Raw genomic sequence first — 18,049 nt, 5'->3', positions numbered from 1 at the left:
ATTTTTCAAATACAAGATGGCCGCCGAACAAAACTATAATTTCAGCAATATGGATATCGTATCCCAGGTTCTCGAGGAAGCTGAGAACAATTTTGTGATCATTTTTCAAATCCAAGATGGCCGCCGCACAAAATTATGATTTTAGCAATATGGATATCGTACCCGAGGTTCTCGAGGGTGCTGAGAACAATTTTGTGATCATTTTTCAAATCCAAGATGGCCGTCGCACAAAATTATGATTTCAGCAGTATGGATATTGTACCCGAGGTTCTCGAGGGTGCAGAGAAAGATTTTGTGGTCAGTTTTTAAATCCAAGATGGCCGCCGCTCAAAAGTATGATAACTATATTATGGGTATCGTAACCCAGGTTCTCGAGGGTGCTGAGAACAATTTTGTGATCATTTTTCAAATCCAAGATGGCCGCCGCACAAAATTATGATTTTAGCAATATGGATATCGTACCCGAGGTTCTCGACGGTGCAGAGAACGATTTATAATAATAATAATAATAATAAAATATTTTATTTGCAGCTAAAAAATGTGTAATTAACAAAAGTAAACTTACCAAAACAAAATATATTACAGCTTAAAATTAAAATGAAACTTAAACATAATAGAAATAAAAAACATCAGCTGCAAATAGGCACAAGCTCGGCATATGCTGACACACATCATGTATGTCCAGCGCCGATCTTCCGCTTGAGCCATTCTGTGACCTTGAAGCTGTCCCAATACGAATGTACGCTATGATTTTTATAATTTTTAATTTTGTTGTGAATTACACGTTTTCATTTGCGACTTTCTCGGTGTAACCAGTATCGAACCGATGGTTGCTTGCTCTGTGGTCTTCAAGCGTCAACCAACTGTCTAGGTGACAGATGACACTGTCAACTGTCAAAATAATTGCAGGACTTCAAGAGCCACATTATATCAACAAACAATTATTGTCAACTAATATGGTATTCATTTTATATTGTGCATTAGGCTTACAATTATTTTGAACTAAAAAATACCTACGACATTATTTTGCAGTGTAATACAATCAAAACCAAAATGATAATAAAAATACTAGCACCATACAAAGAATAAGTACCTACTAGATAAATATATTATTAAAATGAACTATGATTAGAGAACGAAAATAGATAATTAGTTCGGTTGCCAATCGAATCACTTATTAATTTAAGAGGGAAGATCCTATAGTACTAAAGAGACAAGAGCAATCTGAATCTAACCTATATTACACTCATATCTTGAGCCAAGTTCTCTTGTGCTCTTTGCTCCTGTAAAAGAAATTGTCTTAATTTCGTTTTAAATAAGGATAGACTTTTTAAATTTCTAATAGGCGGTGGGATGTTATTCCAACATTTGGATGCCGAGTAACGAAAGCTCCCTCTAAATGACGCCGATCGATGCTTCTCAATAACCATCTGAACAGAACAATGCCGTGACCCACACGACCTAAGACTAGCCGTTCTAGATAGTTTGTCATAAAGGTATTTTGGCTTTTCGAACTTCAATACACCAAAAAGGATACAAGCTAAATGAAGTTTTCGCCGATGTTTCATTTTTAACATTGAATGCTTATTCAAGAAAGGGGTGACATGGTCTCTATGTTTTATATTGAAACAAAAACGGGCACATGCATTCTGAACTCTCTGAATCAATTTTTTAGTTACAGAAACTAAACGTGGGCCAAAGACAACATCTGTATAATTCAGCTTTGAGAGAACTAGACTTTCAACAAGACGGATACGCATCTCCTTTGACAGATAAGGTCTCATCCTATATAATACTTTCAGCCTGTAAAAAGAGTTACTGACTAGGCTAGTGATGTGATCATGGAATCTCAGTTTGCTGTCGAGAAGAAGACCAAGATTACGTGCTACATATGTACGTTCAATGGGTTCACCCATCAAGATAATGTCATGTGAAGACTTTAAACTGCCCAGCTGTTTGTTGGTGCCACAAATTATGTATTTTGATTTCACCGGATTAAGACATAGACTGTTTTTCTGGGCCCACAACATAATACTATTAAGGTCATCATTAAGCAACTGGACCGCATTATCTATTTCACTTGGCTTACAAGATATATATATTTGGGTGTCATCAGCATAAAAGTGGTATTTGCAATGTCTGATATGGCTTTTGATGTCTGCTGTGTATAAAATAAATAATATGGGGCCCAAAATAGAACCTTGCGGTACTCCTTCTACAACCGGTGAAGTGTCAGATGTCAAGGAGGAAGAACTGTTGTGGGACAGCTGTACACATTGGTGACGCTCACATAGGTAGCTATTGAACCATTTTAATGCAGCAAAATCAAATCCATAATAATTTAATTTTGATAGCATTATATCGATATTTATTGTTTCAAATGCCCTAGAAAAATCCAAAAGAACAAGAAGAGTACAATGACCACTGTCTTGCAAACTAAGTATGTTGTCAGTGACATCAAGCAATGCGGTCACTGTACTCCGGCATTTCCTAAAACCTGATTGTGTCTCTGGTAACATATAATTTTTCTCCAGGTAACCTGTAACCTGCTCGCATACTACTTTCTCCAGTACCTTTGAGAGACATGGCAAGATACTTATAGGTCTGAGATCCTTAACCTCAGCAGGGTTAGGAACTTTAGACAGAGGCCTCACTACAGCTTGCTTCCAGCAATCAGGATAAACACCAGTAGTTATAGATGTATTTATAATACATTTAATTGTGTCTAAAGAATTAGGTAAAGACAATAAAACCATATCTAAGCTGATACCATCACATCCTACAGCTTTGGATTTCAATGATTTTATAATTCTTATCAAAGAGTCTGTGGATATTGTCTCAAGGTGAAATATAGCATCATTAAATTTATGGTATTCAAAAAAGGTAATGTAAGAAAGCTGTGTGTTAGGAACTGATGGTGTCTTCAAGAAGTGCCTGTTAATCATATTAGGGTCATTAAAGTGCAAAGGGAGTTCACTTCCAATTTTAGGTAAAATTATTTTTTTTATATTTTTCCATAATTGCTTAGGTTGTTTGAGTTTACTATTTATATTTAATTTAAAATATGCTACTTTTTCATTGTATAGCGCCTTGTTTACTAATGTTTTTAAACTTTTATAATATTCTTTTTTACTGTCAAGTTTTGTTCTGTGATACTCCGCTAGTGCTCTGTCACGCAGTCTCATCATTAATTTAATAGAGTCTGTGACCCAAGGGTGGGATTTCTTTTTAATTCTAGCTGTTCTTATTGGTGCATGTAGATTAAAAAGTGCAAGGATTTGTGAATTAAAATTACCTACCATTTCATTGACATCATGTAGTGTTAATATGTTATCCCAGTTTATAGCCTGTAAGTCAGTGTTAAAGCTGTCTATGTTAATGAATTTAATAGGTCTATATGTAATAGTATAAGGTTCAGTCTTCTCTTTTTTAATATTTAATTCGCATCTAACCAAACAATGACCATACAATGAAGCAACATGTTCAATAAATATATTTTTTGCTGTGAGATTAGAACTAATAGTGTCTATCAAAGTTTGTGCAGTTTCTGTGAAGGGAGTTGGTGATGTAATCAATTGATTTAAGCCTAGGCACCTTAGAAAAGTAATTAGTTTCTATGAGTTTGATTGTTCAGGACAAAGAAGATTTATATTAAAATCACCAGTCAAGATTAAATAGTCATGACTGGGTATTGCATTAATTACATCTGTAAGAGCGTCAAAAAATGTGTCTATATCCTGCCATGGGGGTCGATACGCTGTGCCAATTACTAATTTCTTGCCGTTTATAGATATCTTGAGCCACATATGCTCAACAGCTCTATGAAGTGGACCAATGGATGGTGATAGGGTGCTTGTAACTATACCATTACGAATATAAAATCCAACTCCTCCACCACGTGAACGTATATCTTGAATTCGTGGCTTGTGGCACAGTTTGTATCCCATGATATGTGGGGCTCGGAGTTTTTCCCCTGATCTTAACCATGTCTCATTCACAGCAAGTATATCCAGGTCAAGCATATTGACTTTAGCAACTATGTTATCATGATTTGTGCCTAGAGATCCTGCATTATACAACCCAACTTTAAGAGATTTGTGAATCATTTTTGTTTTTTGTTAATGACATATATAGTAATATAAGCATGCAATAACCCAAACTGAGAGAAAGAAAATTTGGTGATTATTTTTCAAATCCAAGATGGCCGCCGCACAAAATTATGATTTCAGCAATATGGATATCGTACCCGAGATTCTCGAAGGTGCAGAGAAAGATTTTGTGGTCAGTTTTCAAATCCAAGATGGCCGCCGCTCAAAAGTATGATAACTATATTATGGGCATCGTAACCCAGGTTCTCGAGGGTGCTGAGAACAATTTTGTGATCATTTTTCAAATCCAAGATGGCCGCCGCACAAAATTATGATTTCAGCAGTATGGATATCGTACCCGAGGTTCTCGAGGGTGCAGAGAACGATTTTGTGATCATTTTTCAAATTCAAGATGGCCGCCGCTCAAAAGTATGATAACTACATTATGGGTATCATATCAGAGGTTCTCGAGGGTGCTGAGAACAATTTTGTGATCATTTTTCAAATCCAAGATGGCCGCCGCTCAAAAGTATGATAACTACAATATGGGTAACATATCAGAGGTTCTCGAGGGTGCTGAGAACAATTTTGTGATCATTTTTCAAATCCAAGATGGCCGCCGCACAAAATTATGATTTCAGCAATATGGATATCGTACCCGAGGTTCTCGAGGGTGCAGAGAAAGATTTTGTGGTCAGTTTTCAAATCCAAGATGGCCGCCGCTCAAAAGTATGATAACTACATTATGGGTATCGTAACCCAGGTTCTCGAGGGTGCTGAGAACAATTTTGTGATAATTTTTCAAATCCAAGATGGCCGCCGCACAAAAATATGTATTCAGCAATATGGATATCGTGTCCGAATTTCTCGAGGGTGAAGAAAACAATTTTGGGATCATTTTTAAATCCGAGATGGCCGCCGCTCAAAAGTATGATGACTAGATTATGGGTATCGTATCAGAGGTTCTCGAGGGTGCAGAGAACGATTTTGTGATCATTATTCAAATCCTAGATTGCCGCCGCACAAAATTATGATTTCAGCAATATGGATATCGTACCGGAGGTTCTCGAGGGTGGAGAGAAAGATTTTGTGGTCAGTTTTCAAATCCAAGATGGCCGCCGCTCAAAAGTATGATAACTACATTATGAGTATCGTAACCCAGGTTCTCGAGGGTGCTGAGAACAATTTTGTGATCATTTTTCAAATCCAAGATGGCCGCCGCACAAAATTATGATTTCAGCAATATGGATATCGTACCCGAGGTTCTCGAGGGTGTAGAGAACGATTTTGTGATCATTTTTCAAATCCAAGATGGCTGCCGCTCAAAAGTATGATAACTACATTATGGGTATCGTATCAGAGGTTCTCGAGGGTGCTGAGAACGATTTTGTGATCATTTTTCAATTCCAAGATGGCCGTCGCACAAAATTATGATTTCAGCAATATGGATATCGTACCCGAGGTTCTCGAGGGTGAAGAGAAAGATTTTCTGGACAGTTTTCAAATCCAAGATGGCCGCCGCTCAAAAGAATGATAACTACATTATGGGTATCGTAACCCAGGTTCTCGAGGGTGCTGAGAACAATTTTGTGATCATTTTTCAAATCCAAGATGGCCGCCGCACAAAATTATGATTTCAGCAATATGGATATCGTGTCCGATATTCTCGAAGGTGCAGAGAAAGATTTTGTGGTCAGTTTTCAAATCCAAGATGGCCGCCGCTCAAAAGTATGAAAACTATATTATGGGCATCGTAACCCAGGTTCTCGAGGGTGCTGAGAACAATTTTGTGATCATTTTTCAAATCCAAGATGAACAACGCACAAAATTTTGATTTCAGCAATATGGATATCGTAGCCGAGGTTCTCGAGGGTGCAGAGAACGATTTTGTGATCATTTTTCAAATTCAAGATGGCCGCCGCTCAAAAGTATGATAACTACATTATGGGTATCATATCAGAGGTTCTCGAGGGTGCTGAGAACAATTTTGTGATCATTTTTCAAATCCAAGATGGCCGCCGCTCAAAAGTATGATAACTACAATATGGGTAACATATCAGAGGTTCTCGAGGGTGCTGAGAACAATTTTGTGATCATTTTTCAAATCCAAGATGGCCGCCGCACAAAATTATGATTTCAGCAATATGGATATCGTACCCGAGGTTCTCGAGGGTGCAGAGAAAGATTTTGTGGTCAGTTTTCAAATCCAAGATGGCCGCCGCTCAAAAGTATGATAACTACATTATGGGTATCGTAACCCAGGTTCTCGAGGGTGCTGAGAACAATTTTGTGATAATTTTTCAAATCCAAGATGGCCGCCGCACAAAAATATGTATTCAGCAATATGGATATCATGTCCGAATTTCTCGAGGGTGAAGAAAACAATTTTGGGATCATTTTTAAATCCGAGATGGCCGCCGCTCAAAAGTATGATGACTAGATTATGGGTATCGTATCAGAGGTTCTCGAGGGTGCAGAGAACGATTTTGTGATCATTATTCAAATCCTAGATTGCCGCCGCACAAAATTATGATTTCAGCAATATGGATATCGTACCGGAGGTTCTCGAGGGTGCAGAGAAAGATTTTGTGGTCAGTTTTCAAATCCAAGATGGCCGCCGCTCAAAATTATGATAACTACATTATGAGTATCGTAACCCAGGTTCTCGAGGGTGCTGAGAACAATTTTGTGATCATTTTACAAATCCAAGATGGCCGCCGCACAAAATTATGATTTCAGCAATATGGATATCGTACCCGAGGTTCTCGAGGGTGTAGAGAACGATTTTGTGATCATTTTTCAAATCCAAGATGGCTGCCGCTCAAAAGTATGATAACTACATTATGGGTATCGTATCAGAGGTTCTCGAGGGTGCTGAGAACGATTTTGTGATCATTTTTCAATTCCAAGATGGCCGTCGCACAAAATTATGATTTCAGCAATATGGATATCGTACCCGAGGTTCTCGAGGGTGAAGAGAAAGATTTTCTGGACAGTTTTCAAATCCAAGATGGCCGCCGCTCAAAAGAATGATAACTACATTATGGGTATCGTAACCCAGGTTCTCGAGGGTGCTGAGAACAATTTTGTGATCATTTTTCAAATCCAAGATGGCCGCCGCACAAAATTATGATTTCAGCAATATGGATATCGTGTCCGATATTCTCGAAGGTGCAGAGAAAGATTTTGTGGTCAGTTTTCAAATCCAAGATGGCCGCCGCTCAAAAGTATGATAACTATATTATGGGCATCGTAACCCAGGTTCTCGAGGGTGCTGAGAACAATTTTGTGATCATTTTTCAAATCCAAGATGGCCGCCGCACAAAATTATGATTTCAGCAGTATGGATATCGTACCCGAGGTTCTCGAGGGTGCAGAGAACGATTTTGTGATCATTTTTCAAATTCAAGATGGCCGCCGCTCAAAAGTATGATAACTACATTATGGGTATCGTATCAGAGGTTCTCGAGGGTGCTGAGAACGATTTTGTGATCATTTTTCAATTCCAAGATGGCCGTCGCACAAAATTATGATTTCAGCAATATGGATATCGTACCCGAGGTTCTCGAGGGTGAAGAGAAAGATTTTCTGGACAGTTTTCAAATCCAAGATGGCCGCCGCTCAAAAGTATGATAACTATATTATGGGCATCGTAACCCAGGTTCTCGAGGGTGCTGAGAACAATTTTGTGATCATTTTTCAAATCCAAGATGGCCGCCGCACAAAATTATGATTTCAGCAGTATGGATATCGTACCCGAGGTTCTCGAGGGTGCAGAGAACGATTTTGTGATCATTTTTCAAATTCAAGATGGCCGCCGCTCAAAAGTATGATAACTACATTATGGGTATCATATCAGAGGTTCTCGAGGGTGCCGAGAACAATTTTGTGATCATTTTTCAAATCCAAGATGGCCGCCGCACAAAATTATGATTTCAGCAATATGGATATCGTTCCCGAGGTTCTCGAGGGTGCAGAGAAAGATTTTGTGGTCAGTTTTCAAATCCAAGATGGCCGCCGCTCAAAAGTATGATAACTACATTATGGGTATCGTAACCCAGGTTCTCGAGGGTGCTGAGAACAATTTTGTGATAATTTTTCAAATCCAAGATGGCCGCCGCACAAAAATATGTATTCAGCAATATGGATATCGTGTCCGAATTTCTCGAGGGTGAAGAAAACAATTTTGGGATCATTTTTAAATCCGAGATGGCCGCCGCTCAAAAGTATGATGACTAGATTATGGGTATCGTATCAGAGGTTCTCGAGGGTGCAGAGAACGATTTTGTGATCATTATTCAAATCCTAGATTGCCGCCGCACAAAATTATGATTTCAGCAATATGGATATCGTACCGGAGGTTCTCGAGGGTGCAGAGAAAGATTTTGTGGTCAGTTTACAAATCCAAGATGGCCGCCGCTCAAAAGTATGATAACTACATTATGAGTATCGTAACCCAGGTTCTCGAGGGTGCTGAGAACAATTTTGTGATCATTTTTCAAATCCAAGATGGCCGCCGCACAAAATTATGATTTCAGCAATATGGATATCGTACCCGAGGTTCTCGAGGGTGTAGAGAACGATTTTGTGATCATTTTTCAAATCCAAGATGGCTGCCGCTCAAAAGTATGATAACTACATTATGGGTATCGTATCAGAGGTTCTCGAGGGTGCTGAGAACGATTTTGTGATCATTTTTCAATTCCAAGATGGCCGTCGCACAAAATTATGATTTCAGCAATATGGATATCGTACCCGAGGTTCTCGAGGGTGAAGAGAAAGATTTTCTGGACAGTTTTCAAATCCAAGATGGCCGCCGCTCAAAAGAATGATAACTACATTATGGGTATCGTAACCCAGGTTCTCGAGGGTGCTGAGAACAATTTTGTGATCATTTTTCAAATCCAAGATGGCCGCCGCACAAAATTATGATTTCAGCAATATGGATATCGTGTCCGAGGTTCTCGAGGGTGAAGAAAACAATTTTGGGATCATTTTAAAATCTGACATGGCCGCCGCTCAAAAGTATGATGACTAGATTATGGGTATCGTATCAGAGGTTCTCGAGGGTGCTGAGATCGATTTTGTGATCATTATTCAAATCCTAGATTGCCGCCGCACAAAATTATGATTTCAGCAATATGGATATCGTACTCGAGGTTCTCGAGGGTGCAGAGAAAGATTTTGTGGACAGTTTTCAAATCCAAGATGGCCGCCGCTCAAAAGTATGATAACTACATTATGGGTATCTTATCCCAGGTTCTCGAGGGTGCTGATAACGATTTTGTGATCATTTTTCTAATCCAAGGTGGCCGCCGCACAAAATTATGACAACTACATTATGGGTATCGTATCCGAGGTTCTCGAGAGTGCAGAAAACAATTTTGGGATCATTTTTAAATCCAAGATGGCCGCCGCTCAAAAGTATGATAACTACATTATGGATATCGTATCAGAGGTTCTCGAGGATGCTGAGAACGATTCTGTGATCAGTTTTCAAATCCAAGATAGCCGCCGCACAAAATTATGATTTTAGCAATATGGATATCGTACCCGAGGTTCTCTAGGGTGCAGAGAACGATTTAGTGATAATTTTTCAAATCCAAGATAGCCGCTGCACAAAATTATGGTTTCAGCAATATGGATATTGTACCCGAGATTCTCGAAGGTGCAGAGAAAGATTTTGTGGTCAGTTTTCAAATCCAAGATGGCCGCCGCTCAAAAGTATGATAACTATATTATGGGTATCGTAACCCAGGTTCTCGAGGGTGCTGAGAACAATTTTGTGATCATTTTTCAAATCCAAGATGGCCGTCGCACAAAATTATGATTTCAGCAGTATGGATATCGTACCCGAGATTCTCGAAGGTGCAGAGAAAGATTTTGTGGTCAGTTTTTAAATCCAAGATGGCCGCCGCTCAAAAGTATGATAACTATATTATGGGTATCGTAACCCAGGTTCTCGAGGGTGCTGAGAACAATTTTGTGATCATTTTTCAAATCCAAGATGGCCGTCGCACAAAATTATGATTTCAGCAGTATGGATATCGTACCCGAGGTTCTCGAGAGTGCTGAAAACAATTTTGTGATCATTTTTCAAATCCAAGATGGCCGTCGCACAAAATTATGATTTCAGCAGTATGGATATCGTACGCGAAGTTCTCGAGGGTGCAGAGAACGATTTTGTGCTCATTTTTCAAATCCAAGATGGCCGCAAATCAAAAATATGATAACTACATTATGGGTATCGTATCAGAGGTTCTCGAGGGTGCTGAGAACGATTTTGTGATGATTTTTCAAATCCAAGATGGCCGCCGCTCAAAAGTATGATAACTACATTATGGGTATCGTATCCCAGGTTCTCGAGGGTGCTGAGAACGATTTTGTGATCAGTTTTCCAATCCAAGATGGCCGCCGCTCAAAAGTATGATAACTACATTATGGGTATCGTAACCCAGGTTCTCGAGGGAGCTGAGAACAATTTTGTTATAATTTTTCAAATCCAAGATGGCCGCCGCACAAAAATATGTATTCAGCAATATGGATAACGTGTCCGAAGTTCTCGAGGGTGAAGTAAACAATTTTGGGATCATTTTTAAATCCAAGATGGCCGCCGCTCAAAAGTATGATAACTACATTATGGGTATCATATCAGAGGTTCTCGAGGGTGCCGAGAACAATTTTGTGATCATTTTTCAAATCCAAGATGGCCGCCGCACAAAATTATGATTTCAGCAATATGGATATCGTACCCGAGGTTCTCGAGGGTGCAGAGAAAGATTTTGTGGTCAGTTTTCAAATCCAAGATGGCCGCCGCTCAAAAGTATGATAACTACATTATGGGTATCGTAACCCAGGTTCTCGAGGGTGCTGAGAACAATTTTGTGATAATTTTTCAAATCCAAGATGGCCGCCGCACAAAAATATGTATTCAGCAATATGGATATCGTGTCCGAATTTCTCGAGGGTGAAGAAAACAATTTTGGGATCATTTTTAAATCCGAGATGGCCGCCGCTCAAAAGTATGATGACTAGATTATGGGTATCGTATCAGAGGTTCTCGAGGGTGCAGAGAACGATTTTGTGATCATTATTCAAATCCTAGATTGCCGCCGCACAAAATTATGATTTCAGCAATATGGATATCGTACCGGAGGTTCTCGAGGGTGCAGAGTAAGATTTTGTGGTCAGTTTACAAATCCAAGATGGCCGCCGCTCAAAAGTATGATAACTACATTATGAGTATCGTAACCCAGGTTCTCGAGGGTGCTGAGAACAATTTTGTGATCATTTTTCAAATCCAAGATGGCCGCCGCACAAAATTATGATTTCAGCAATATGGATATCGTACCCGAGGTTCTCGAGGGTGTAGAGAACGATTTTGTGATCATTTTTCAAATCCAAGATGGCTGCCGCTCAAAAGTATGATAACTACATTATGGGTATCGTATCAGAGGTTCTCGAGGGTGCTGAGAACGATTTTGTGATCATTTTTCAATTCCAAGATGGCCGTCGCACAAAATTATGATTTCAGCAATATGGATATCGTACCCGAGGTTCTCGAGGGTGAAGAGAAAGATTTTCTGGACAGTTTTCAAATCCAAGATGGCCGCCGCTCAAAAGAATGATAACTACATTATGGGTATCGTAACCCAGGTTCTCGAGGGTGCTGAGAACAATTTTGTGATCATTTTTCAAATCCAAGATGGCCGCCGCACAAAATTATGATTTCAGCAATATGGATATCGTGTCCGAGGTTCTCGAGGGTGAAGAAAACAATTTTGGGATCATTTTAAAATCTGACATGGCCGCCGCTCAAAAGTATGATGACTAGATTATGGGTATCGTATCAGAGGTTCTCGAGGGTGCTGAGATCGATTTTGTGATCATTATTCAAATCCTAGATTGCCGCCGCACAAAATTATGATTTCAGCAATATGGATATCGTACTCGAGGTTCTCGAGGGTGCAGAGAAAGATTTTGTGGACAGTTTTCAAATCCAAGATGGCCGCCGCTCAAAAGTATGATAACTACATTATGGGTATCTTATCCCAGGTTCTCGAGGGTGCTGATAACGATTTTGTGATCATTTTTCTAATCCAAGGTGGCCGCCGCACAAAATTATGACAACTACATTATGGGTATCGTATCCGAGGTTCTCGAGAGTGCAGAAAACAATTTTGGGATCATTTTTAAATCCAAGATGGCCGCCGCTCAAAAGTATGATAACTACATTATGGATATCGTATCAGAGGTTCTCGAGGATGCTGAGAACGATTCTGTGATCAGTTTTCAAATCCAAGATAGCCGCCGCACAAAATTATGATTTTAGCAATATGGATATCGTACCCGAGGTTCTCTAGGGTGCAGAGAACGATTTAGTGATAATTTTTCAAATCCAAGATAGCCGCTGCACAAAATTATGGTTTCAGCAATATGGATATTGTACCCGAGATTCTCGAAGGTGCAGAGAAAGATTTTGTGGTCAGTTTTCAAATCCAAGATGGCCGCCGCTCAAAAGTATGATAACTATATTATGGGTATCGTAACCCAGGTTCTCGAGGGTGCTGAGAACAATTTTGTGATCATTTTTCAAATCCAAGATGGCCGTCGCACAAAATTATGATTTCAGCAGTATGGATATCGTACCCGAGATTCTCGAAGGTGCAGAGAAAGATTTTGTGGTCAGTTTTTAAATCCAAGATGGCCGCCGCTCAAAAGTATGATAACTATATTATGGGTATCGTAACCCAGGTTCTCGAGGGTGCTGAGAACAATTTTGTGATCATTTTTCAAATCCAAGATGGCCGTCGCACAAAATTATGATTTCAGCAGTATGGATATCGTACCCGAGGTTCTCGAGAGTGCTGAAAACAATTTTGTGATCATTTTTCAAATCCAAGATGGCCGTCGCACAAAATTATGATTTCAGCAGTATGGATATCGTACCCGAGGTTCTCGAGAGTGCTGAAAACAATTTTGTGATCATTTTTCAAATCCAAGATGGCCGTCGCACAAAATTATGATTTCAGCAGTATGGATATCGTACGCGAAGTTCTCGAGGGTGCAGAGAACGATTTTGTGCTCATTTTTCAAATCCAAGATGGCCGCAGCTCAAAAATATGATAACTACATTATGGGTATCGTATCAGAGGTTCTCGAGGGTGCTGAGAACGATTTTGTGATGATTTTTCAAATCCAAGATGGCCGCCGCTCAAAAGTATGATAACTACATTATGGGTATCGTATCCCAGGTTCTCGAGGGTGCTGAGAACGATTTTGTGATCAGTTTTCCAATCCAAGATGGCCGCCGCTCAAAAGTATGATAACTACATTATGGGTATCGTAACCCAGGTTCTCGAGGGAGCTGAGAACAATTTTGTTATAATTTTTCAAATCCAAGATGGCCGCCGCACAAAAATATGTATTCAGCAATATGGATAACGTGTCCGAAGTTCTCGAGGGTGAAGTAAACAATTTTGGGATCATTTTTAAATCCAAGATGGCCGCCGCTCAAAAGTATGATGACTAGATTATGGGTATCGTATCAGACGTTCTCGAGGGTGCTGAGAACGATTTTGTGATCATTATTCAAATCCTAGATTGCCTCCGCACAAAATTATGATTTCAGCAATATGGATATCGTACCCGAAGTTCTCGAGGGTGCAGAGAAAGATTTTGTGGACAGTTTTCAAATCCAAGATGGCCGCCGTTCAAAAGTATGATAACTACATTATGGGTATCATACCCGAGGTTCTCGAGAGTGCAGAGTACGATTTTGTGACCATTTTTCTAATCCAAGATGGCCGCCGCACAAAATTATGATTTCAGCAATATGGATATCGTACCCGAGTTTCTCGAGGGTGCAGATAACGATTTGGTGATCATTTTTCAAATCCAAGATGGCCGCCGCACAAAATTATCATTTCAGCAATTTGGATATCGTACCCGAGATTCTCGAGGGTGCAGAGAACGATTTTGTGATCATTTTTAAATCCGAGATGGCCGCCGCTCAAAAGTATGATAACTAGATAATGGGTATCGTATCCTCGGTTCTCGAGGGTGCTGAGAAAGATTCTGTGATCAGTTTTCAAATCCAAGATGGCCGCCGCTCAAAAGTATGTTTTCAGCAATATGGAAATCGTGTCCGAGGTTCTCGAGGGTGCAGAAAACAATTTTGGGATCATTTTTAAATCCGAGATGGCCGCCGCTCAAAAGTATGATAACTAGATTATGGGTATCGTATCAGAGGTTCTCGAGGGGGCTGAGCACGATTTCGTGATCAGCTTTGAAATCCAAGAGGGCTGCCGCAAACAATAATGTTTTCAGCAATATGGATATCGTGTCTGAGGTTCTCGAGGGTGCAAAAATTATTTTGGAATCATTTTTAAATCCGAGATGGCCGCCGTGCAAGACTATGATCACAAAAATATGGGTATCGCATCCGAGGTTCTCGAGAGTGCACAGATTGATTTTGTGAGCATTTTTGAAATGCAAGATGGCCGCCGCTCAAAATTATGATAACTACATTATGGGTATCGTATCCGAGGTTCTCGAGGGTGCAGAGAACAATTCTGTGATCATTTTTGAAATCCAAGAGGGCTGCCGCAAACAATAATGTTTTCAGCAATATGGATATGGTGTCTGAGGTTCTCGAGGGTTCAAAAATTATTTTGGGATCATTTTTAAATCCGAGATTGCCGCCGTGCAAGACTACCTAGATCACAAAAATATGGGTATCGCATGCGAGGTTCTCGAGAGTGCACAGAACGATTTTGTGATCATTTTTGAAATCCAAGATGGCCGGCGATAAAAATTATTATAACTACATTATGGGTATCGTATCCGAGGTACTCGAGGGTGCAGAGAACGATTTTGTGATCATTTTTCAAATCGAAGATGGCCGACGCTCAAAAGTATGATAACTACATTATGGGTATCGTATCAGAGGTTCTCGAGGGTGCTGAGAACGATTTTGTGCTCATTTTTCAAATCCAAAATGGCCGCCGCACAAAATTATGATTTCAGCAATATGGATATCATACCCGAGGTTCTCGAGAGTGCAGAGAACGATTTTGTGATCATTTTTCAAATCCATGATGGCCGCCGCACAAAATTATGATTTCAGCAATATGGATATCGTACCCGAGGTTCTCGAGGGTGCAGAGAACGATTTTGTGATCATTTTTCAAATCCAAGATGGCCGCCGCTCAAAAGTATGATAACTAGATTATGGGTATCGTATCCTAGGTTCTCGAGGGTGCAGAGAAAGATTTTGTGATCAGTTTTCAAATACAAGATGGCCGCCACTCAAAAGTATGATAACTACATTATCGGTATCGTATCCGAGGTTCTCGAGGGTGCTGAGATCGATTTCGTCATCAATTTTCTAATCCAAGATGGCCGCCGCACAAAATTATGTTTTCACCAATGTGGATATCGTGTCCGAGGTTCTCGAGGGTGCAGAAAACAATTTGGGGATCGGTTTTAAATCCGAGATGGCTATTGCTCAAAAGTATGATTACTAGATTATGGGTATCGTATCCTAGGTTCTCGAGGGTGCAGAGAAAGATTTTTCGATCAGTTTTCAAATCCAATATGGCCGCCGCACAAAATTATGATTTCAGCAATTTGGATATCGTATCAGAGGTTCTCGAGGGTGCAGAGAACGATTTGGTGATCATTTTTCAAATCCAAGATGGCCGCCGCTCAAAATTATGATAACTACATTATGGGTATCGTATCCGAGGTTCTCGAGGGTGCAGAGAACAATTCTGTGATCATTTTTGAAATCCAAGATGGCCGCCGCTCAAAAGTATGATAACTAGATTATGGGTATCGTATCCTAGGTTCTCGAGGGTGCAGAGAAAGATTTTGTGATCAGTTTTCAAATACAAGATGGCCGCCACTCAAAAGTATGATAACTACATTATCGGTATCGTATCCGAGGTTCTCGAGGGTGCTGAGATCGATTTCGTCATCAATTTTCTAATCCAAGATGGCCGCCGCACAAAATTATGTTTTCACCAATGTGGATATCGTGTCCGAGGTTCTCGAGGGTGCAGAAAACAATTTGGGGATCGGTTTTAAATCCGAGATGGCTATTGCTCAAAAGTATGATTACTAGATTATGGGTATCGTATCCTAGGTTCTCGAGGGTGCAGAGAAAGATTTTTCGATCAGTTTTCAAATCCAATATGGCCGCCGCACAAAATTATGATTTCAGCAATTTGGATATCGTATCAGAGGTTCTCGAGGGTGCAGAGAACGATTTGGTGATCATTTTTCAAATCCAAGATGGCCGCCGCTCAAAATTATGATAACTACATTATGGGTATCGTATCCGAGGTTCTTGAGGGTGCAGAGAACAATTCTGTGATCATTTTTGAAATCCAAGAGGGCTGCCGCAAACAATAATGTTTTCAGCAATATGGATATCGTGTCTGAGGTTCTCGAGGGTTCAAAAATTATTTTGGGATCATTTTTAAATCCGAGATGGCCGCCGTGCAAGACAATGATCACAAAAATATGGGTATCGCATCCGAGGTTCTCGAGAGTGCACAGAACGATTTTGTGATCATTTTTGAAATCCAAGATGGCCGCCGATAAAAATTATTATAACTACATTATGGGTATCGTATCCGAGGTACTCGAGGGTGCAGAGAACGATTTTGTGATCATTTTTCAAATCGAAGATGGGCGACGCTCAAAAGTATGATAACTACATTATGGGCATCGTATCCCAGGTTCTCGAGGGTGCTGAGAACGATTTGGTGATCATTTTTCTAATCCAAGACAGCCGCCGCACAAAATTATGATTTCAGCAATATGGATATCGTACCCGAGGTTCTCGAGGGTGCAGAGAACGATTTGGTGATCATTTTTTAAATCCAAGATGGCCGACGCTCAAAAGTATGATAACTACATTATGGGCATCGTATCCCAGGTTCTCGAGGGTGCTGAGAACGATTTGGTGATCATTTTTCTAATCCAAGACGGCCGCCGCACAAAATTATGATTTCAGCAATATGGATATCGTACCCGAGGTTCTCGAGGGTGCAGAGAACGATTTGGTGATCATTTTTTAAATCCAAGATGGCCGCCGCTCAAAAGTATGATAACTACATTATGGGTATCGTATCCCAGGTTCTCGAGGGTGCTGAGAACGATTTTGTGATCATTATTCAAATCCTAGATTGCCGCCGCACAAAATTATGCTTTCAGCAATATGGATATCGTACCCGAGGTTCTCGAGGGTGCAGAGAACGATTTGGTGATCATTTTTCAAATCCAAGATGGCCGCCGCTCAAAATTATGATAACTACATTATGGGTATCGTATCCGAGGTTCTGTAGGGTGCAGAGAACAATTCTGTGATCATTTTTGAAATCCAAGAGGGCTGCCGCAAACAATAATGTTTTCAGCAATATGGATATCGTGTCTGAGGTTCTCGAGGGTTCAAAAATTATTTTGGGATCATTTTTAAATCCGAGATGGCCGCCGTGCAAGACAATGATCACAAAAATATGGGTATCGCATCCGAGGTTCTCGAGAGTGCACAGAACGATTTTGTGATCATTTTTGAAATCCAAGATGGCCGCCGATAAAAATTATTATAACTACATTATGGGTATCGTATCCGAGGTACTCGAGGGTGCAGAGAACGATTTTGTGATCATTTTTCAAATCGAAGATGGCCGACGCTCAAAAGTATGATAACTACATTATGGGCATCGTATCCCAGGTTCTCGAGGGTGCTGAGAACGATTTGGTGATCATTTTTCTAATCCAAGACGGCCGCCGCACAAAATTATGATTTCAGCAATATGGATATCGTACCCGAGGTTCTCGAGGGTGCAGAGAACGATTTGGTGATCATTTTTTAAATCCAAGATGGCCGACGCTCAAAAGTATGATAACTACATTATGGGCATCGTATCCCAGGTTCTCGAGGGTGCTGA

At 40.2% G+C, this 18,049-nt stretch overlaps 1 long non-coding RNA gene across 2 annotated transcripts; it reads left to right on the top strand.

The window, feature by feature from the left end:
* Positions 1–971: 971 nt before the first annotated feature.
* Positions 972–3,310, top strand: LOC126976290 (uncharacterized). 2 transcript variants are annotated; one of them, XR_007731880.1, is made up of 3 exons: positions 972–1,607; positions 1,682–2,294; positions 2,535–3,310. It is a non-coding gene; the product is annotated as an uncharacterized LOC126976290 (long non-coding RNA). The 2 variants fall into 2 exon arrangements; XR_007731879.1 differs by having other exon boundaries at positions 972–2,294.
* The last annotated feature ends 14,739 nt before the right edge of the window (positions 3,311–18,049 follow it).

Source organism: Leptidea sinapis, chromosome 40 (assembly GCF_905404315.1).
Source record: "Leptidea sinapis chromosome 40, ilLepSina1.1, whole genome shotgun sequence".
Classification (NCBI taxonomy): domain Eukaryota; kingdom Metazoa; phylum Arthropoda; class Insecta; order Lepidoptera; family Pieridae; genus Leptidea; species Leptidea sinapis.
Note: the sequence above shows the minus strand (reverse complement) of the source record. Positions and strands in the feature narration are given on the sequence as shown.